Genomic DNA, 22,128 nt, shown 5'->3' with positions numbered 1-22,128 from the left:
TAATACAGCTTCACTAAAAGCGCCTTTTCAGATAACGTCAACATGCTCCGACTGCTGGCACATCTGATTCTTTCTCTCATTACAGCTCCTTTTATACACGATTGTCATGCGCAGTCACTGACGTTTTGCTGTCCAGCGCCATCTGTCGGACGTTTTGTGAACTTCGTTTTTTTGGTTCTAATAAAACCCCATGTCATTCCAAGCATGTGTGTCAATTTCTACCTCTCTATCTACATTATTCCGTGGCTTATTAAGTTTTCAAATTTATACTGACTCCTTGATCACCTGGTAGTAACGCGTGAACGCCGAACATGCTTCAGACGTCTGCGAGTCCTTCAAAACAGTTGCCTGTGCAGCAGCGTGATCCAGATTGGCAGCGCGAACGGATATGCCCGAGCTTATATACGAGATTCGGCCTTAGCAAAATGCCAACCTTATGAGCATCGAACACCGTATGCTCCGAAATCTGCATGAGGGAGACTCGTACGACCCAGTCTTGCTCATGCGCAAATCATGGGCCGGGACTCACAGAGATGCGCAGAGAGTATCCCAGGCTGCTCCTGAGAGCGACAACACCAAGAATATAATGATAATATACACCCAAATCACCAACAAGATTTTCAGCTTCACAAACTCCACATGCTTTACACCACACATAAATAGCTTCATGTTGATCCACCTTACTGATCTTGAACATTGTTTCTTGTTATTGCAAAAAAAAAAAAGCCTTCATTGGGAACTGAAGTCCCTTAAAGTGAACGAGTAAGTCGGTTGAGATCGCTGGTATAGAGGAGAGAAGAGAGGGCTCTCCAACTGCTGGATTTGTGAAGATAGCAGCTTCAGTGACAGTCTGCTGAAGCAGTCCGTTAACGCCGTATTTCGCCGCACTATGCTGACGGATACTTCCGTTGTGCGTCGCACATTGATTTCTGCTGTTATTTCACGCAGTGTTGCTTGTCTGTTAGCACTGACAAGTCTACGCAAGCGCCGCTGCTCACGGTCGTTAAGCGAAGGCCGTCGGCCACTTCGTTGTTAATGGTCACTGGCAATACTTGAAATATGGTATTCTCGGCAAAATCTTGACACTATCTATCTCGGAATACTGAATTCCCTTACGATCACCGAATTGGAATGTCCCATGCGTCGTCTCCAACTACCATTCCACTTTCAAATTCCGGTAATTACCGTCGTGCTGTCATAATCACATCGGACACCTTTTCAGATGGATCATGTGAATACAAGTGACAGCTCCGCCAACGCATTGCCCTTTTGCACCTTGAGTATGCGATGCTACCGCCATCTATACGTGGGCATCACGCTATCCCACGACTTTCGTCACATCTGTATATTGCACAGTGATATACTCTGAAGTGCCTTACTGAAAGTCATTGAATTTTAGTCTTTATTCTCGCTAGTTTTGTAGCTGTTCTTCAGACTTGTATGAAGTAGTCTGTATGTGGGTCTTGATGAACAGTCCTTCACAAACCAAGGTTTAACGTCGTCTGTCTTCGAAGTAATAATGTAAATGTCGTGTGACTAGGGCCGCCCGTCGGGTAGACTGTTCGACGGGTGCAAGTCTTTCGATTTGACGCCACTTCGGTGACTTGCACGTCGATGGGGATGAAATTATGGTGATTAGGACAATACAACACCCAGTCCCTGAGCGGAGAATATCTGCGACCCAGTCGGAAATGGAACCCGGGCCCTTAGGATTGACATTCTGTATCACTGACCACTCCGCCACTGGGGGTGGACTGTCTTCCAAGTGTCACCGAAGGGTTTCTAATGAGCCTTCCTTTGAGAAGGCTGCGAAGTGTTTTGTCCGGGACAGTCGTCAGTTTATTTTGTGTACACCAGCTGTTCATGTGGCTTTCTTATCAAGTTACGCTCTGAAGTTTGCCAGCACTACTACCAGCAGGACGTCGGCATACGCCACGATCCCGTCGGATCAGTGAACGTTCTCTATAAGAAGTAACAGAGTTTCTATGGTTAGAACCAGGAAGATGAGCCCGCATATGGGTCCTTATGGGCATCACTTAGTGAGTCTTTCGACTACTTTCCAGTTCCATGCTTGCCACTCAGTGAACCTGTCTCTACATACAGTGGCCGAAACCCGCTATCCCTAAGGGGCACAAACATCACAGGCCACCAGAGGTTACCAAATGCGATGCTTGCCATTATGGCTATTGCAGACTTCCGACTTGTGTTTCATACTATACGTATGGGTTGGTTTATGGCTTCTTCAGTTGATTTTGGCTTTGCTGTATCTTAGCGCGTGCATTGAGTAACAAACTGGCCCATATGATTTTGGATGTGTTGGGTCTTTACCGCGGATTTCTTGTGAATTACAGTGTTTGCTATTTTCTCCGCTGTGGGTATTCTCTCCAGCCGCAGGGGCTCGTTTAGGGTCCCGCACTGTGGGTATTCTCTCCAGCCGCAGGGGCTCGTTTAAGGTCCCGCACTGTGGGTATTCTCTCCAGCCGCAGGGGCTCGTTTAGGGTCCCGCACTGTGGGTATTCTCTCCAGCCGCAGGGGCTCGTTTAGGGTCCTGCACTGTGGGTATTCTCTCCAGCCGCAGGGGCTCGTTTAGGGTCCTGCACAGAATGTGGATAATGAGCAGTGCGATGTGTTGTAGGAGTTCCACATGGATACCATCGGGTACAGGGACATTTTTTGTCTTCAGTCTCGTTTTCGTTCCCGTGATCCTCTCGCGTAAAAGGACAAGGACGGTTTTAGTTCTGTCGTAAAGTTGTGGTCCTGTTCTTAGGTTGGTGTCTATCTGCAGATCTGTGGTTTGATCGTCATGAGGCAGGAGTTTCTGCAATTAGTATTCTGCAGTGCCTCTCTGTCGTGCATTCGTGTGCCATCGTCTTCTCGCAGCTTGGACAAGACCTCTGCGGTTTGACATTTTCCTGTAACTCTGTTTGTGTAAAGTTGTTTCAGTGCAGTTTCTTTGTCAGAAAATTGGATGTTTGCATCTGTTTTTTATCTCTGTATATACTCAGCTTTGGTTGTGTTTCTCTTCTGTTGTTTGCTCGTTCGTAGTGTTTTCTAGTTCGTCTTGTTTGTTTTTTAGGTTTGTGAGTTCGTGTGAACATGGGATTTTTGAACGTTGATTTACTTTATTATTTATGTGCGATGTTGCTATGTTTTGTGACGTCTGTATGAGTTCAGTTAGGGTATGGATTTTGTAGTTCACACTTCCCTTATGTTTGGCAGAGAATAATTTGACATGATTTCTCGAAATCCAGCCCAGTCTACTTAACGGAATAAGAGTCTTTCTTTAGATACATCGTCTGCCATATTGCCGGTCTGGATCTTTACTGTTATTACATTATGGTAACTTGATATACAATCTTTGTGAATGGTCTAGTCTCTTATTTACGACATAGATACCTAAGTCATTTTGGTTTCCTGCATGTAATTGGAAGGTTGATGGCTGTCGTGTAGATTTTTTTCATTGAATTTATCGCTTACTATTCTTCCTCTATCGTCTGTTGTGTTGGAATGTCGTAACACCGATTTTGCGTTAAGATATGAACATGCTAAAGGACTTCCGTATTGTGTAACGTTCCTAACGTAATGAACGTATGTGTTTATACTGCCGGAGTATCGTGAATAGAGAGAGGCTATGACACAGCTGATCGTCCCCACGTGAGTTCTATTGTATACATATGCTCGATTGTTATTGTTCCATAAGGATAGAATGTGAGTCAACTATCTTTAGAGTACGGTTCTTAGAGGCAAATTACGTCCGAACCGAGAACCGACGAAAGTATTGTTACTTCCGCACTTACTACCCTACTTCTTCCGGCACTAAGCCGCATTATTTTCATCACGGGCATAACACTGGCATTACCGTGGTCTGGTAGAACATAACTCTTCATGCGTGCAAATTTCAAGGTTTAGTTCCCCATTGCGACGCTTACATACGCTGTCTTCTTCAGTAGATAAAATAGCTTTCGCTCATCCGATGGCAAGTTTATTGCACGTCGTAACATTGTATCTGTTTGCTCCGTAATAGGGTAACAACTCGTGTTCCTTTGAGAAGGCTGCGAAGTGTTTTGTCCGGGACAGTCGTCAGTTTATTTTGTGTACACCAGCTGTTCATGTGGCTTTCTTATCATGTTACGCTCTGAAGTTTGCCAGCACTACTACCAGCAGGACGTCGGCATACGCCACGATCCCGTCGGATCAGTGAACGTTCTCTATAAGAAGTAACAGAGTTTCTATGGTTAGAACCAGGAAGATGAGCCCGCATATGGGTCCTTATGGGCATCACTTAGTGAGTCTTTCGACTACTTTCCAGTTCCATGCTTGCCACTCAGTGAACCTGTCTCTACATACAGTGGCCGAAACCCGCTACTCCCTAAGGGGCACAAACATCACAGGCCACCAGAGGTTACCAAATGCGATGCTTGCCATTATGGCTATTGCAGACTTCCGACTTATGTTTCATACTATACGTATGGGTTGGTTTATGGCTTCTTCAGTTGATTTTGGCTTTGCTGTATCTTAGCGCGTGCATTGAGTAACAAACTGGCCCGTATGATTTTGGATGTGTTGGGTCTTTACCGCGGATTTCTTGTGAATTACAGTGTTTGCTATTTTCTCCGCTGTGGGTATTCTCTCCAGCCGCAGGGGCTCGTTTAGGGTCCCGCACTGTGGGTATTCTCTCCAGCCGCAGGGGCTCGTTTAAGGTCCCGCACTGTGGGTATTCTCTCCAGCCGCAGGGGCTCGTTTAGGGTCCTGCACTGTGGGTATTCTCTCCAGCCGCAGGGGCTCGTTTAGGGTCCCGCACTGTGGGTATTCTCTCCAGCCGCAGGGGCTCGTTTAGGGTCCTGCACAGAATGTGGATAATGAGCAGTGCGATGTGTTGTAGGAGTTCCACATGGATACCATCGGGTACAGGGACATTTTTTGTCTTCAGTCTCGTTTTCGTTCCCGTGATCCTCTCGCGTAAAAGGACAAGGACGGTTTTAGTTCTGTCGTAAAGTTGTGGTCCTGTTCTTAGGTTGGTGTCTATCTGCAGATCTGTGGTTTGATCGTCATGAGGCAGGAGTTTCTGCAATTAGTATTCTGCAGTGCCTCTCTGTCGTGCATTCGTGTGCCATCGTCTTCTCGCAGCTTGGACAAGACCTCTGCGGTTTGACATTTTCCTGTAACTCTGTTTGTGTAAAGTTGTTTCAGTGCAGTTTCTTTGTCAGAAAATTGGATGTTTGCATCTGTTTTTTATCTCTGTATATACTCAGCTTTGGTTGTGTTTCTCTTCTGTTGTTTGCTCGTTCGTAGTGTTTTCTAGTTCATCTTGTTTGTTTTTTAGGTTTGTGAGTTCGTGTGAACATGGGATTTTTGAACGGTGATTTACTTTATTATTTATGTGCGATGCTGCTATGTTTTGTGACGTCTGTATGAGTTCAGTTAGGGTATGGATTTTGTAGTTCACACTTCCCTTATGTTTGGCAGAGAATAATTTGACATGATTTCTCGAAATCCAGCCCAGTCTACTTAACGGAATAAGAGTCTTTCTTTAGATACATCGTCTGCCATATTGCCGGTCTGGATCTTTACTGTTATTACATTATGGTAACTTGATATACAATCTTTGTGAATGGTCTAGTCTCTTATTTACGACAGAGATACCTAAGTCATTTTGGTTTCCTGCATGTAATTGGAAGGTTGATGGCTGTCGTGTAGATTTTTTTCATTGAATTTATCGCTTACTATTCTTCCTCTATCATCTGTTGTGTTGGAATGTCGTAACACCGATTTTGCGTTATGATATGAACATGCTAAAGGACTTCCGTATTGTGTAACGTTCCTAACGTAATGAACGTATGTGTTTATACTGCCGGAGTATCGTGAATAGAGAGAGGCTATGACACAGCTGATCGTCCCCACGTGAGTTCTATTGTATACATATGCTCGATTGTTATTGTTCCATAAGGATAGAATGTGAGTCAACTATCTTTAGAGTACGGTTCTTAGAGGCAAATTACGTCCGAACCGAGAACCGACGAAAGTATTGTTACTTCCGCACTTACTACCCTACTTCTTCCGGCACTAAGCCGCATTATTTTCATCACGGGCATAACACTGGCATTACCGTGGTCTGGTAGAACATAACTCTTCGTGTGTGCAAATTTCAAGGTTTAGTTCCCCATTGCGACGCTTACATACGCTGTCTTCTTCAGTAGATAAAATAGCTTTCGCTCATCCGATGGCAAGTTTATTGCACGTCGTAACATTGTATCTGTTTGCTCCGTAATAGGGTAACAACTCGTGTATATGTGGATCGTATCGCTAGCCGCTGAGCAGTCTGGAAGTTGTCTTTGTTTTCTAGTCTACAAAGTCGTACGTCTTCTTCTAACTTGTTAGTGTGCTGTTGTTTCGCCTGACTAGACTGCTTGTCGCTCAGTTGGAGTCACCACACTCTCGTTCTGGGGTAAACAGTAGTTTTGTTTTGTCTGACTAGGCTGCATGTTGTTCAGTTGAAATCATCACATTCCAGTTCTGGAGTTAATAGTAGCTCTGTGAAGATAAATTTGTCATATGCCTTAGTGGACTACCTTGACACGTAATGAAAGAGCTTGGTGTATTGTCTGCATACGGTAGAGTCGTATTTCGTTTGATGATATATTTTAAGTGATACTGGGTTTAGGAGAGTTTTCTTCATTTTCTTCTTATGTGTGGAGCTATTAATAAATTTAATCATAGCACTGTGGTTCACTCTTGGGAATTCGTCACACGATGGATTTATATCCTCCGTAATTTCACACGCACAGTCGGTGTTCAGCAGCTCTCCTCAACCTCTTCTACCCCGTCCATTAAATTTCTTTAGAGTGTGGCCCACTCTAACCATTTATATTTTAGATCACGAGCTACTACAACTAAATAGTGTAATGCGCGTAGTGTTGTCATATCATGTAAATAGTCTTTTGCTTGGAAATATTTGTTTTGTATTTCGAGAGTGGATGGTATTGCTGTATTGCTCGTCTTTCCCGTTCGTTTGCAATTGCGCAGACTATTTGCTGACGTCATACTATAGCATTCACCACGCTCGAATCTTGGTCGATATGGATTGACAAATTTGGTGGTGTCCTGGTTAGTGGTGCTTATTTTGTGACGTTTCTGGTTGTATTGTTGTCGTTCCATTTTGTGGTATGCGTTTACACTAATTCGACGTTGTGGCATTTTGCCAGCAGTTATCTATGCCAAAATCTGTTCTCTGTTGGGCACTCGTTTAACTGTCTGTGCATTGGGCAGCCAGGGCCACCTGCTTTCTATGGTTGCACAGGTTGAAGGGGTTGCAACTTGCTTTAATCTCTTTTATTTTATGCTCTTACGTCACACACTGGCTCTGTTTCCGATCAATATTCCGTTGAATGTCCCAGATCATAGCGGTTGTAGTGCTTCGGCACGTTCACAAAGATATTAACTCTTGGAGCGTGGAAACAAAATAGTCTGCCTTATGTTATTATACCTGTACGCACTCTTGGGCTTTTTTAAATGATGAATTTGTTGGCGCTATTTTCTTTTGGGCCTGTTTTGGTGCGACAGTTGACTTCATTTTGGAACTGTTGCTCCTTCAGTTTTTCATTTAAATTGAGGGCGTACAGGTCACCTAGAACGTCTTCTTGTGATGGGATATTCGGGACTGCGTATATTCCCAACATTGGCCTTCTTCACTAGGGTTCCTCACACCTAATGTTTGGTAACTGTGCTACTTTTTGGCAGTCGTCATGTGTTTCTGTTTCGACTATGTCCACACTAGATGTCGTTCTAATCGATTTTATTTTTAATTTTTCCTGACTTGGATTTAAGTTTTTCGTAAGTGTTCCTTTGACTTGTTTAGTTATGAGTGCTTCTCGGTACTGGAAATAACCGGCTCCGTCAGCTGAGTCACTCGCTGGATTACTCAGAAGAAGTGACTACCAGCGACGCCCGCGAATTGTTTTCTGAAGTCTGAAGTGAACAAGTGTGACTCGAGCAGTCAGCACTGCTCTCGGCTGTCGTTCTGGCTGGCGGCTGTATGCCGTATTGTCAGCACCGCCGCCCAGCAAGCAGCAGCTGTCTAGTGTAGCGCTGTCGATAAAGTATCGATATTTCATTGTATCGACGCTTACCCGAGAATTATCGATATACCACAGTGGAACGAATTTCCACAGACGTATCGATATCTCGTCACAGAAATGGCAATATCGAGTGCAGAAATTTTAATTTTTGTTACATCTTTGTCACAATTTTCGGCACATATTTGAAGTCGTCGTTTTGAAACTGTAATAGAGTATACTTATACTTTCACTGTGCGAATGAGTCTTTCTAATTTTTGAGCTTCAGCATGTCCAATCTTCCTCTTTGCCTGTGTGAAGCAAGTATATGTGGCACAAAAGAAATCCGATAGCACTTTGGGGTGGCGGTGCGAACGGCACAACAAGATTTCCGCTGTGATGAAATAGCACACCAGATGGGTGAAAAAGCAGTTTTTAACGAAACTAATGTGCTATTTCTTCTCATCCACATTCTTCAAAAACAGCTGCTGAAAATCGTGAACAAATATCTAAATGACAAGATCGGTCTTCAGAATGAGATTTTCACTCGGCAGCGGAGTGTGCGCTGATATGGTTCGCAGGAGAGCTTCTGCAAAGTTTGGAAGGTAGGAGACGAGATACTGGCAGAAGTAAAGCTGTGAGGACCGGGCGTGAGTCGTGCTTCAGTAGCTCAGATGGTATAGTTCGGCGCTAGCAGCCGTGCGAAGCGGAGGTCCGATACTTCCGCCTGTGCGGTGTGTGCGAGTGTTTGTTTACTTGTGGACTTAGTCTGCACGCGGGCTAGTAACAACGATCATGGCGAACAAGTACAGGAAAACTACATTACGATTCAATTTCTGCAAAGACTACGAACGACCAAAGGCTTTAGCAGTGGAACGATTCATTCGAGAGGACGTCAAGATACCGCCAAACGATATTATCGGAATTCACCTATCCATCGTTAGTCCCACGGTGTATGTTAAGATGGTAAATGACGCGGCGTGTGAGCGAATTCTACAGGCGACAAAAGCAGGTCACCGATTTTGCCATAGTGACGGGAATGTCGGCACGGTAACTGTAGAACATGCTGGCCTGGGTATACGGACAATACGTGTTTTTGAGCTGCCATTTGAGCTCCCGGCTGACGAAGTTATCGAGGCTTTTAAGCCATATGGCACAGTACATGGTCACACAGCAGAACGCTGGACACAATTCGTCACATACCCCGTTCTTAACGGAGTGCGGCAGATCACTATTGATCTTCAGAAGCATGTACCGTCCTATCTGACAATTGGTGGTTGTCGGGCGGTGGTGATTTACGATGGTCAACCACGTACATGTTCTGGATGTGGCCAGGAGGGACACCTCACGTCGAACTGTATGCAACGGCGGATTACGCAACTGCCTTCAGATGTGCGGGAGCCGTCGCCGGCGATGACAGTACTACCGATCACCTATGCCAAAGCCCTCACTGCGTCCGCTGATGACCGAAAGGACACAGCCCCGGTGGAAGATCAAGATGGCACTCTCAAATGGCTCTGAGCACTATGGGACTTAACAGCTGTGGTCATCAGTCCCCTAGAACTTAGAACTACTTAAACCTAACTAACCTAAGGACATCACACACATCCATGCCCGAGGCAGGATTCGAACCTGCGACCGTAGCAGTCGCGCGGTTCCGGACTGCGCGCCTAGAACCGCGAGACCACCACGGCCGGCGATGGCACTCTCCGAAACCTTGTCGCAGACGTCAGGATGACAGAGCATGCTGCTCCGTCGAGCATACAATCTACGGCGACAACATCAGATGAGACCGAACTCCCACCAAGCACACCGATAGTACAAGAAGCAGTTCCAGCCACTACGGATGCTGTTCCGTCTGAAACGCACTCTGAGACGACATCATCAGTTTCGACCGAACTCCCGCCAAGTTCAACGATGGGACTCGAAACACTTCCAGTTCCTACGGATGCTTTTCTTTCGGGCAGCCGTGATTCCCTGCAATCTGAGGACACGGACGGAAGATCACGCAAACAGCGTTCCCCGAAAAGGAGGAAACGGCGGCGTCGCACGACATCTCCTCGGGATGACTCCCCTTGCCCCGACGACGATGTGCCTGTGGACCAAGACGACACAACAGCCTCTACGAAACAGGATGAGGCACTGGGAACTGTTCGATCCGACCCACAGCGGTCTGTCACATTGACGGTACCGGTACGTGGTGATGCTGAAGAGAAATCACAGCCAGTTGGCTCTCCAGACGCAGATGCTGTGGCTATGGACACGAATATATCACAGCCTGAAAAGATGTGGTATGAGGATATTGAGGAGGCGCCGGACGTCATACAGAGGCAGCCGGCACTCACGAAGACGGCCTAATAATTGCTGAAGGTGAAGGGAGAGGGGCGAGAGAACGTCTTCTAACTCAACCCCCGGCGCCGGTGCAGGGAGATGTTTTTGCGCCTCGACAGAGTGGGATTCAACGCCATGCGAACCGTATTGCGACATTAAATATCAATGATGTGCGTTCACCGGCCAAAATACACCTATTGAAGGAAACGGTTTGGGCATCTGATGTGGATATTGCTTTGCTGCAGGAAGTCCACATAGCTGCACTCCCATACATCGCAGGCTACCAATCCTATTCGTCACATGGAGATCACAATGGGAGTGGGGTGGCAGCTTACGTGCGAGATGGCTTCCCAGTGGAAAACGTGTGTTATCTTCCGTCGCCCAGGGGAATGGCTTTCACGACGTTTCGGACACGCATCATCAATCTTTATGCACCGTCGGGAAACAATCGGCGGCGGGAAAGGGCGCGATTTTATGCAGAAGACATTGCTCCACTATTCCATGGACGTTCTGAATGTGTAATAATTGGTGGAGATTTCAACTGTGTTCTCAGCCAGAAAGACCAATGGCCGCAAGCAAACATCAGCCAGGAGTTGCGAATCGTTGTCAACGACCTTGTACTTAGTGACACGTGGGAATTACGACATGGAGCTGCACCGGGATACACCTATGTGACAAGTCATTCGGCGAGCAGATTAGATCGCATTTATATCTCACGGGCTCATGCAAATGATGTCCAGGACGCGGAACGCTGGCCATTGGCATTTTCCGATCACAGCGCTTACATCTGTACGGTGCTTCTTCCCCGTAGAGAGGTGTGGAACAGTAAGGCCCCGTGGAAACTAAACATTCAACATCTACATGATCCTGAATGCCGTCAACGGATCCTTGAGACATGGACGATGTGCGAGCGAAGGGTTGGAAGGTATGCGACGAAGCTTGATTGGTGGCTGACTTGTGCTAAACCGGCACTTCGCCGTACGTTCATCTCATATAGCAGGGAAATGGCAGAATGGCGCCGCCGTACCACCGACTTTTATTTTGCAGCACTGCGCGACCTGGATGATGGCCCGCCGGGACAGGACATCTGGATCGAACGCAAAAGGATAAAAGCTAAACTAGTGGCTTTAGCTCGGAAACATCTTCAGGGAACCATGGTGCGCGCCAGATGTCACGATACGGTAAGGCACGAGATTCCTTCCATGCACCACGTCGTGAATGAACGAAAGCACCAACGACGCGTTTTGGTACGGGAGTTAATCACCCGCGAAGACCGAAGAGTGACGCGTCAAGTGGACATCGTCTCTGAATCCGTCGACCATTACCAACACATCTATCGGGAAGAAGCAGCCTCTTTCGATGACCTCGACCGTATAGCCACGTCCGTCTCCCGTACACTGACGGTGGAAGCCGCGGGAACCTTACTGGAAGCCATTAGCTGTGAGGAAGTACATGATGCGATCGCACAAGGTGCGTTGAATCGGTCCCCAGGCATTGATGGGCTTCCTGCTGAATTCTATCGCGAATTTCGCAACGAAATGGCACCGCGATGGACGGAAATGTACAACGAGATGTTAAATTCCGATGCGCCTATTCCACCGGCTTTTATGGAAGGCCTCCTGGTGCCAGTACATAAACCGAAGCCAGGAATTACGGTCACACATTATCGCCCCATCACCCTGCTTAATGCCGACTATATGATCTTTGCACGGTTGCTAGCGTCCCGATGTCGTATGTTAATTCGTAGCGTTCTCTCTCCGGAACAGACGACACCGGGTGGATCGGTGAATGTGCAAACAGCTACTGGCGAATGCCGTGATGTGATAGCGCTGGCGGAGGAGTGCCGGCTTAAAGCGGCGATGGTGGCGGTTGATTTTGACAGTGCTTTTGATAAGGTGCGCCACAACTATCTGTATGCTGTACTGGAACAAATGGGTTTTCCAGACCGTTTTACTGGTCTCATTAGAAGGATTTACGGGGGCGCACAATCATTGGTACACGTTAATGGGCGTATAGCAGGGCCCATTCAAATTCGACGATCCATTCGCCAGGGCTGCCCTCTTTCGGTGCTGCTGTTCGCGATAGCGTTGGAACCATTAATTGGGAGGCTCACGAATTCTCTTTCAGGGGTGGAACTACGGGGCTACACCTTCAAATGTCGTGCCTATGCGGACGACCTCCTGCTGCTCGTTCGTTCTGAGGAAGAGGTGAAGACGGTCCTTGAACTGTTGTTGGACCACAGTGTGACGGCGGGTAGTGCAGTGAACATGAACAAACCGGCGGCAATGCCGGTGGGAAGGGGCCTTACGCCGGAAGAAATCAGTCCGTTTCCTTATGTGCAACGATTCCGCTATCTCGGCATAGACTTTACCTCATCTGTAAAACATACTGCAGCAGTTAACTACCGACGTATGTAACAGACAACACGTACCATGGTCCGACAACATCTCCTACGGCGCCTTGATCCTTTGCAGCGAGTCGAGTACCTGAACACTTATGTGGTTTCTCGAATGGTGCATATTTCGCAGATCCTGCCCCTACCACTCACGCTCGGACGTCGACTTCAATCAGCACTAGGCTATTTCGTGATGATTGGATCGCCCCTCAAGGTGCGATACGAAACGCTCACTCTCCCTACGGACAAGGGGGGACTCGGACTTACGAATGTTCACTGCCGTGCGACGGCGCTCCTTCTAGCCACAATGTATAAGCAATGGCGTAGCGGGCGTGATTCCCTTACATCCCGCCTACTGGATCTCCTGGTTCCAGCGTCCCTCACACCTCCGGTGGCGGTGGGCAACATTACGCCACATTTTGCGCATGTCTCAACATTTATCGTGGAACTTAGTTATATCAGAGACGAGCTTCCGCGCACGAGACCGCCATGCGCGAAGGATTTTTATGTTTGGCTGCTACGACGGATAAGTTGTAATGTAATTGAACTGAAACACCCCAGGTTGCATTGGCCAAAGATTTGGAGACATGTGCACCAAAAATTCTTTCCTACCTTCGTTCGGGCACTGTGGTTCTCTGTCGCCTGTGGCAAGTTCAACACCCACCAACGGCTCCATGCAATTGGACTAGTGGACACTCCACTATGCCCGAAATGTCACCAAGTGGATGACGACCATCACCGCTTAACTTGTATCGCGGTGGAGGACGTCTGGCTCCTAGGAAGACAGATGGTGGCTTGCTACCTCCGTGTGACCCCGCAACATATTACACCTGCTTCCTTCTTACATCCGGAGAGTGACTACTTTCCGGCGACTAAATCACAGTCGATCATCTGGATCAAAGGTTGGACGATCGCGTACCTCTATGGGGATACTGCCACGTCGCGACTTGACTTTTGGTATTTCTTGCAGCAAGCCCACAGTGAGGTTCACAGATGGTCCCACTATCGGAAAACCTTTGCCAATTATCTTCAGGCAGTCTTCCTTGACCCCCCACGCAGTTGGAATGTGCCGGGTGCAGTCGGTGTGCACATTTGACAGCTGATGATGAACCTCACGCTTCTCTCACCACTCACTATGTAATGCACATACTATACGATGAAATGGTCTATATGTTCCTTTTAACAGAGTGATCCTTCTTGAAAATAAATAAATAAATAAATAAAAACAACATCCCTGTTCCTTTCAATTTGTGATTTGTTTTAAAATCTTTTGTTTTCTTTCTTTTTGGCAGAGGATGCATTTCATTTAGTGTTTGTAAAAAAAAAAAAAGTGGTTAGCGTTCAAGTCCCGTAATCACCGGGTCGCTGGATCGACTCCCACTAGTCAATTTTTTTTTTAATTTGTAACACAGTAAAAAAAAAAAAAAAGATGGTAGAGCACTTGCCCGCGAAAGGCAAAGGTCCCGAGTTCGAGTCTCGGTCGGGCACATAGTTTTAATCTGCCAGGAAGTTTCAAGATCGGTCTTCGTTGTGGGCGGAGACGTGTGCGGGAAGATGCTGACGTAATCGGCGCTTGGCGCTACCAACACAAACTGCGGCCTTTAGCTTCACCATCATACAGTTTTGACACTACATCTGCTAAGTCGCTGGCGTTGGCAGAAATAACAAAAAAAAGAAGAAAGAAGATGGAAAGTCGACATGAAGTGTGGCGGACAAATCTGCATGTAAGTGGCACACCTTTTAATGAGCTGCTTGCATGCAGTTACCATTGTAAGCAAGGTGGTTATCGCCACATGTGAACGTGCATCGATTTCCTTTCCGTTATTGCTCTAATGGGGCATAGGCAGGCTGCTAGTTTGTCGATGTACCTAATACCTCATAATAAATCCACACGTAAATATTCAGCTCTAAAACCGGCAGTATATTTACAATGTGAAGCCGATATTTGTATGGGACATTACGTCGATATACACACCGTCGATATATCGCCATATCGACACTTTTTCTCGAACTTATCGAAAGCTAATACTGATATTTCTGATATTTTTAAAAATATCAACACCTGTCTCTAAGCTGGTCGTAAATTGTGTTCCAAAAATGAACAGCATAGAGACAGAAGTGGTGACACTTTCTGCAGGACCTGACCATCATTTTGCAGGACAATGCTCAAGCACGTACTGTGGAAGCTGTTACTGATTTGTTTGACTGATGGTGCTGCTAAGTGCTATACCACCTACTGCACTCCCCTGACTTAAGCCCTCGTAAGTTCAGCTCTATTTCTAAACTAAAGAAACACTTCATGGCATTAGCTTCAGAACTGCTACAAATTCTTCGGGCAATAGACGGCGCCGCTCGAACTGTCAACACAACTGGCACTGCTAAGAGTATCCTCCGACTTCCACATCGCTGGCAACGGGTTATACACAATGTTGGTCACTATTTTGAAGGTCAGTAAAACTTTGAAAGGCGTATCTATTTTGTACGAGCTGTAAATAAATAGTTGCAACTATTAAAGTTCCAACCCTCGTAGAAATTCTGTCATCGCGTATCCTACTACAGTTACCCAACGATGACATCTTCCCACACACAGCAGCGGGCCTATGTTTACTGGAGCGTTTCTGCTTCTATTACCTTATACTTTGAGACAAATAAGTATCCTACATTAATTGTGTACCAGCTGTTAATTGAAGATGTTCTACAAATAGCTCATACCATCCACAGATCCAGTGAAGGCGGCAGACGAAGAACAAGACACTGCAAGGAAACCTTTGCCGGAGAAACAACAAAGGAAGTCCGTTGCTGGGTAAATAGCTCTTTAGTGGTGTCGTGTGGCAGCAGTCGGTAGGGAACTGCCTGAAGTTCCAGAAGACCTAGTTTGAGTCCGGCGCGGTGCAGGACCATACGAACTAGGTGCACGGGTGGCGCTATGACAGCAAGCAAATGGCTACAAGAGAGATGGCGAACAGGCGAGGGAGGCGGAGGTTGTTGTGAGCGCGGCTAGCGGTCGCCGGAAGTCCGCGGTGGCGCAGTTCTGGGAAACAGTGTTGTGTTCACAGTGAGCGGCGACAACTTCTGGCTGCGTAGCGATTACACTAAAAGCTTGTTCCTGACGAACGGGGCTGTCGCGGTGGAGTTGTGCCGGCTAATATTGAGCGGTTGTTGTATCTGCGGCCTTGGATGGCTTTGCTCCGTCCAGTAGCAAGCGATGTCGCCCTCTGCCGGGCGACATGCTCTTTCGAATCCAGAATCCGTATTACTGTAGCTTGCTGTGGCACGAGAAATTTGGTGTCACGCCGAAGAGGACATGGCTGTAGATTTAAGCTACTGGCCATTAAAATTGCTACACCAAGAAGAAATGCGGATGATAAACGGGTATTCATTGGAGAAATATATTGTACTAGAACTGACATGTGATTACATTTTCACGCAATTTGAGTGCATAGATCCTGAGAAATCAGTACCCAGAACAACCATCTCTGGCCGTAATAACGGCCTTGATACACCTGGGCATTGAGTCAAACAGAGCTTGGATGGCGTGTACAGGTACAGCTGCCCATGAGCTTCAACACGATACCACAGTTCATCAAGAGTAGACTGGCGTATTGTGACGAGCCACTTGCTCAGCTACCATTGACCAGTCGTGTTGAATTGGTGAGAGATCTGGAGAATGTGCTGGCCAGGGCAGCAGTCGAACATTTTCTGTATCCAGAAAGGCCCGTGCGGTCTTGTATTATCCTGCTGAAGTGTAGGGTTTCGCAGGGAAGGGTAGAACCGCGGGTCGTAACACATCTGAAATGTAATGTCCACTGTTCAAAGCGCAGTACAATGCGATCAAGAGGTGACCGAGATGTGTAACTAATGGCACCCCATACCATCACGACGGGTGATACGCCAGTATGGCGATGACGAATACACGCTTCCACTGTGCGTTCACCACGATGTCGCCAAACACGGATGCGACCATCATGATGCTGTAAACAGAACCTGGATTCATCCGAAAAAATGACGTTTTGTCATTCGTGCATCCAGGTTCGTCGTTGAGTACACCTTCGCAGGCGCTCCTGTCTGTGATGCAGCGTCAAGGGTAACCGCAGCCATGGTCTCCGAGCTGATAGTCCATGCTGCTGCAAACGTTGACGAACTGTTCGTGCAGATAGTAGTTGTCTTGCAAACGTCCCCATCTGTCTACTCAGGGTTCGAGACGTGGCTGCACGATCCGTTACAGCCATACAGATAAGATGCCTGTCATCTCGACTGCAAGAGATACGAGGCCGTTGGGATCCAGCAAGGTGTTCCGTATTACCCTCCTGAACCCCCTGAACCCACCGATTCCATATTCTCCTAACAGTCATTGGATCTCGAGCAACGCGAGTAGCAATGTCGCGATACGATAAACCGCAATCGCGATAGGTTACAATCCGACCTTTATCAAAGCCGGAAACGTGATAGTACGCATTTATCCTCCTTACACGAGGCATCACAACGACGTTTGACCAGGCAACGCCGGTCAGCTGCTGTTTGTGTATGAGAAATCGGTTGGATACTTTCCTCATGTCAGCACGTTGTAGGTGTCGCCACCGGCGCCAACCTTGTGTGAATGCTCTGAAAAGCTAATCATTTGCAAATCACAGCATCTTCCTTCCTGTCGGTTAAATTTCGCGTTTGTAGCACGTCATCTTCGTGGTGTACCAATTTTAATGGGCCGTAGTGTAAGTTTCTAAATGCGTCTGTAGTAGTAACCAAGAAACTGCACAATACTAGCACTATATTAGTATATATATATATATATATATATATATATATATATATATATATATATATATATATATATATATATTACCTCGCTAACGGGTCAAGATGGACCTTTATTCACTGTCTGCAGCAATTTCTGTCTCGTTTGGAAGCAATTTTGATTCGCAAGCCATGAAGCGCGTCTCTCGGGTCTCTGCCCGACCCCAATTCTGACGATATGTTTCGTCGCCATGTGTGTTACACCATTGACTGCAGACACACTGAACAGTCTGCGCCGGCGGCTGTGGCCGAGTGGTTCTAGGCCCCCCAGTCCAGAACCGAGCTGTTGCTACGGTCGCAGGTTCGAATCCTGCCTCGGGAATGGATGTGTGTAATATCCTTAGGTTAGTTAAGTTTAAGTAGTTGTAAGTCTATGGGACTGATGACCTCACATGTTAAGTCTCATAGTGCTTAGAGCCATTTGACCCATTATTGAACAGTCTGCTGCGAAATTCCAATAAATCCACCAATTCGGACAACATATGGCCATGTGCATGGCCAAACACGATTGCCCTTTTTTGCAGCTCTGTCACGTCCTTACATTTACCCACGGCTACGTACAACATTCGCTTTAAACGTAGCTATCTCACTGATCGCTACTGCCTTACGCTCACGTAGAGACGGTGGATGCGCGGTTAAGCGCGTGGCTCGATCACTGCACCATCTGTAAAGGCCTAACGATTCATCTGTGCGTGCACAGTAGCGTGATTAATGATTTGTCCGACGAGCGTATGTATAAAACAGCCAGTTTTTCATGCGTTCAATGTTTGTGGCGTCGTATCTTCTTAACTATGTGTCGTGAAATGATATATCTTCACAGGTACACTCACTGATATATGTGGACACTGCCAGCAAAATGCGTTGGGAATAGAATTAGTAGTAAAGAAGTAATCATTTAAAACGTGTACCGGACGTTGAAGTTTTACTTTATTAAAAGCAGAAATGTAATAAGAAATGCACTTTTTTCATCATTCCGTAGGCGGTGCCAGGGAGAAAACTATTCTGAAAGGTTTGAAATAATACGTAAAGTTTTTTGGAATCAGTTAATTGTTCTCATTCTCAAACACTGGATCAATATAGTCTGCGTAATTTACCCGCCGTGAGGTAAGCTGCCTCAACACAGGACCTTTACATAGTTTATAACTGTAATAGCAGACTTAGTGTGTTAGTCGTTTAACATTCGATTATAGCTCTTTAAATTGTATCGAGCGGATGGACGTGTAAGGTATGGAGACAAGCTCCTGAATCCACTTACCCTGCATGTCAACAGGGGAGTGTTCAAGCTGGTGGAGGCTCTGTAATTGTGTGGGGAGTGTGCAATTGGAGTGATATGGCACCCCTGATACGCCTAGATACGACTCTGACAGGTGGCACATACTTAAGCATCCGGTCTGATCACCTGCATCCATTCATGTCCATTGTGCATTGCGACGGACTTGGGAAATTCCAGCACGACAACGCGACAAAGAGTATATCTCGGATGCCTTGCAACGTGCTGTTCAGAAGAGATCTCCGTCCCCTCGTACTCTTACGGATTTATGGACAGCCCTGCAGGATTCATGGTGGCAGTTCCCTCCAGCACTACTTCAAATATTATTCGAATCCATGCCACGCCGTTTTTACACACTTCTGCGTGCTCGCGGGGGCCCTACACGGTATTAGGTAGGTGTACCAGTTTCTTTGGCTCTTCAGTGCGTTATCAGTGCACCGAAAATGTTTAAACGGTAATGAAAATTTGTTATGTTGAGAAATGTGAAACGTTAACCCAAGATCGTATGCAGTGGGACTGCACTGTCATTTAAATGCCACGGGCTCGCAGGTTTCCCCTCTCCCTCCTCCTCGCGCTCAGACAGCGTGCCATGGCTGTGGAATAAATGCGGAGAGAAACAGAGCGCTATGGCACTCCTGCCACGGCGCAGCTCACGAGCCGAATTCTTGGCCCCATCTGGTCTCGGGTAAATCTTATTTTCAAACGTGAGAACCTTTCCTAAATCTTTGCGTACAGAGTGTCTGAGATTGGATGTGGATAGCAGCCTGTTATTTACCTGGCTGGAAGTGAGGGACCGACTAAAAACCACATTCAGGCTGGCTGGCTCACCAACTCTTGTCGTTAATCTGTGATGTCGATTCGATCCGGGGCGGGCTCGCCTCCACAGATCTCTATAGCTTTTTGTTAACGAGCTGATTGTAGTTACACTCACTTCTTCGATGAAGAATATTTTTGCCGAATGAACAGATGCTTTCAAAGAGACTCATCCTATTGAGGAACACTGTATTTTCTAGACGAATGAAGTTAGTAACTTGGGGTACATTTTAACTTATGCAACACAGGAGTACAAAGAATTTTTTCCTTTCTTCAGAAGCACCATCCGATATTACATCATTACATGCCTGGGCATAAGGCTCTGAGGTAGTTTTCACAGTTACATTTAGGACTGAAGTTTTCATTCCCTTTTTCAAGATGTTCATATTGCCCTGCACTCCAACCCACCAGTGATAAACAGCAAGACGATAATCAGACTGGTCCAATATTTTTGCTAGTACCCCTGGAATTACTGCACTCACTGCTCTTCCTACTATGTGGCGGCGCAGTTACCTCAACTTTTATTTTTTTTTGAAGCCATGTGATCATGTTACCTAGGTGGCCAAACACCTGTATACCCATTACGCCGTACGGGATACACCGCCGGGATAATCTGGTGAGGATCCTAATACGTAACTTTCGTGTCATGGGGAAACGATGCAGCCGTTATAGCAGCAAATGATGCCTGTGGAGGATGCGTTGTGATTCGGTGCACGCTATCAGCTCACTGACAGACAAAAGAATCATGAGTCTGTGGGAAGACGAGTGGCTAGAGGTGGTAAACAACAAAATGCGGTCAATCCAACCGACTACCCAAAGAGATTGATGCTCACCCGGCTAAGAGTAGGAACTTGTCCATTGACACAGAGATTCCTTCTCGGGCAGGATGGTCACCAATATATGAGCCTGTGGAATACCACTTTCGGTACAACGTGTTTTCACTACATATGCTTCATATGTTGACTTAAGGGCAACCCTCAGATTGGCCGGAGGCATGTCCAACACGCTAGCGGAGAACGGCGGCAGTGTAACACGCACTGTATAGTATTGTGAAATGTCAGGCCTAAAACTCAAGATTGTACAGTCTTCAACAACTAAAAACACGCTGATTAACCATTATAAATTTTAATAGTCTCGGTCGAAATACTATCCAATAGGAACTAGATAACGAGTTGTCGTTTACCAACAATCATCTTTGGATGTAGGAAACAAACAAAATGTTCTCTTTGAGGTTAATAACGGCACTAAAAACCTTGAAAGAATGTACAAAGCATATAACATTTTAAGAAGCATTGAATATAGTGAAGCAACGAACCCTACTTTCACTGTAATTGGTTCCTAAGACATCAGACAGTGTTAACCATCACAAAGCCGGTACTTGTCAATATGTCCTAAATACCCGTCGTCGTACAAAACCAGAAGGAGAATTATTGCTGCATGTGTCTGCCCACCACCGTCATGATTTTCTAACTAAAACAACACATGGTGCACATGGACGCGGAGTTACGATCAATACACTAACACTCAGAATGATATAGAGCCAACTGCAAAGCTAAATAGGTTATTTAGTTTAAATTGGATTGTATTTAGGTCAACGCTATATAATTTGTAGTAAATAATACAGGTCGCTGTGTCTCCTACACCTATAAATGTGATGTTTTGTAAACTAATTAATCACCTACTGTGAAAGCGTGAGTTCATTATTTTCAGCGCCACAGTTTAGTGTCTCACAATGACGTATTTCCAAATGATTCGTGAATTTTAATACATGAGAAGCTAGCTAATAAATTTATTTTATCTGTTACGTTTTGCGTTTTTGTGTCGACACAGACCGATGTTATACAAAATACTGCTAAAATGTTGATCTGGGGAAACGTCGCAGCCGGCCACTGTGGCCGAGCAGTTTTAGGCGCTTCAGTCCGGAACCGCGCTGCTGCTACGGTCGCTCCTGCCTCGGGCATAGATGTGTGTGATATCCTTAAGTCAGTTAGGTTTAAGTAGTTCTAAGTCTAGAGGACTGATGACCTCAGATGTTAAGTCCCATAGTGCTTAGAGCCATTTGAACCATTTGAAATGCCGCAACAGTTTCGCTTGCGTGAATAGATGTCGAGCAAATCGTGAGATGTGTATGTTGATATCCAGTAAGGGCACCAACAATACTGCTGACCGTCTTAAATCTAATATCGTCACCCTATTCATCATCATCATCAAAAGATATTACAGATAACTTTAACTAGTCGATTGTTGTTTTAGGCGAAGAAGTTAGGCCCCTAAAACTGTGTGTTGTTTAATTTGTAGTAACAGGAAAATTTCGCTTCAGCGATAATGCCAAAAATAACGCGAATCGGCTGTTTTTTGCGACATAATGCGAAATTGACATTTTTTTCAAATTTGTCATTTTGCTCCTTTCTATGTAAAAATATCGTTAATCCGAGGGCAAGGTTTTATTAATATTGGTCAATGATAGTTACTGAATA

The sequence above is a fragment of the Schistocerca nitens genome, chromosome 4 (genome assembly GCF_023898315.1).
Source record: "Schistocerca nitens isolate TAMUIC-IGC-003100 chromosome 4, iqSchNite1.1, whole genome shotgun sequence".
In the NCBI taxonomy this organism is placed as follows: domain Eukaryota; kingdom Metazoa; phylum Arthropoda; class Insecta; order Orthoptera; family Acrididae; genus Schistocerca; species Schistocerca nitens.
Note: the sequence above shows the minus strand (reverse complement) of the source record.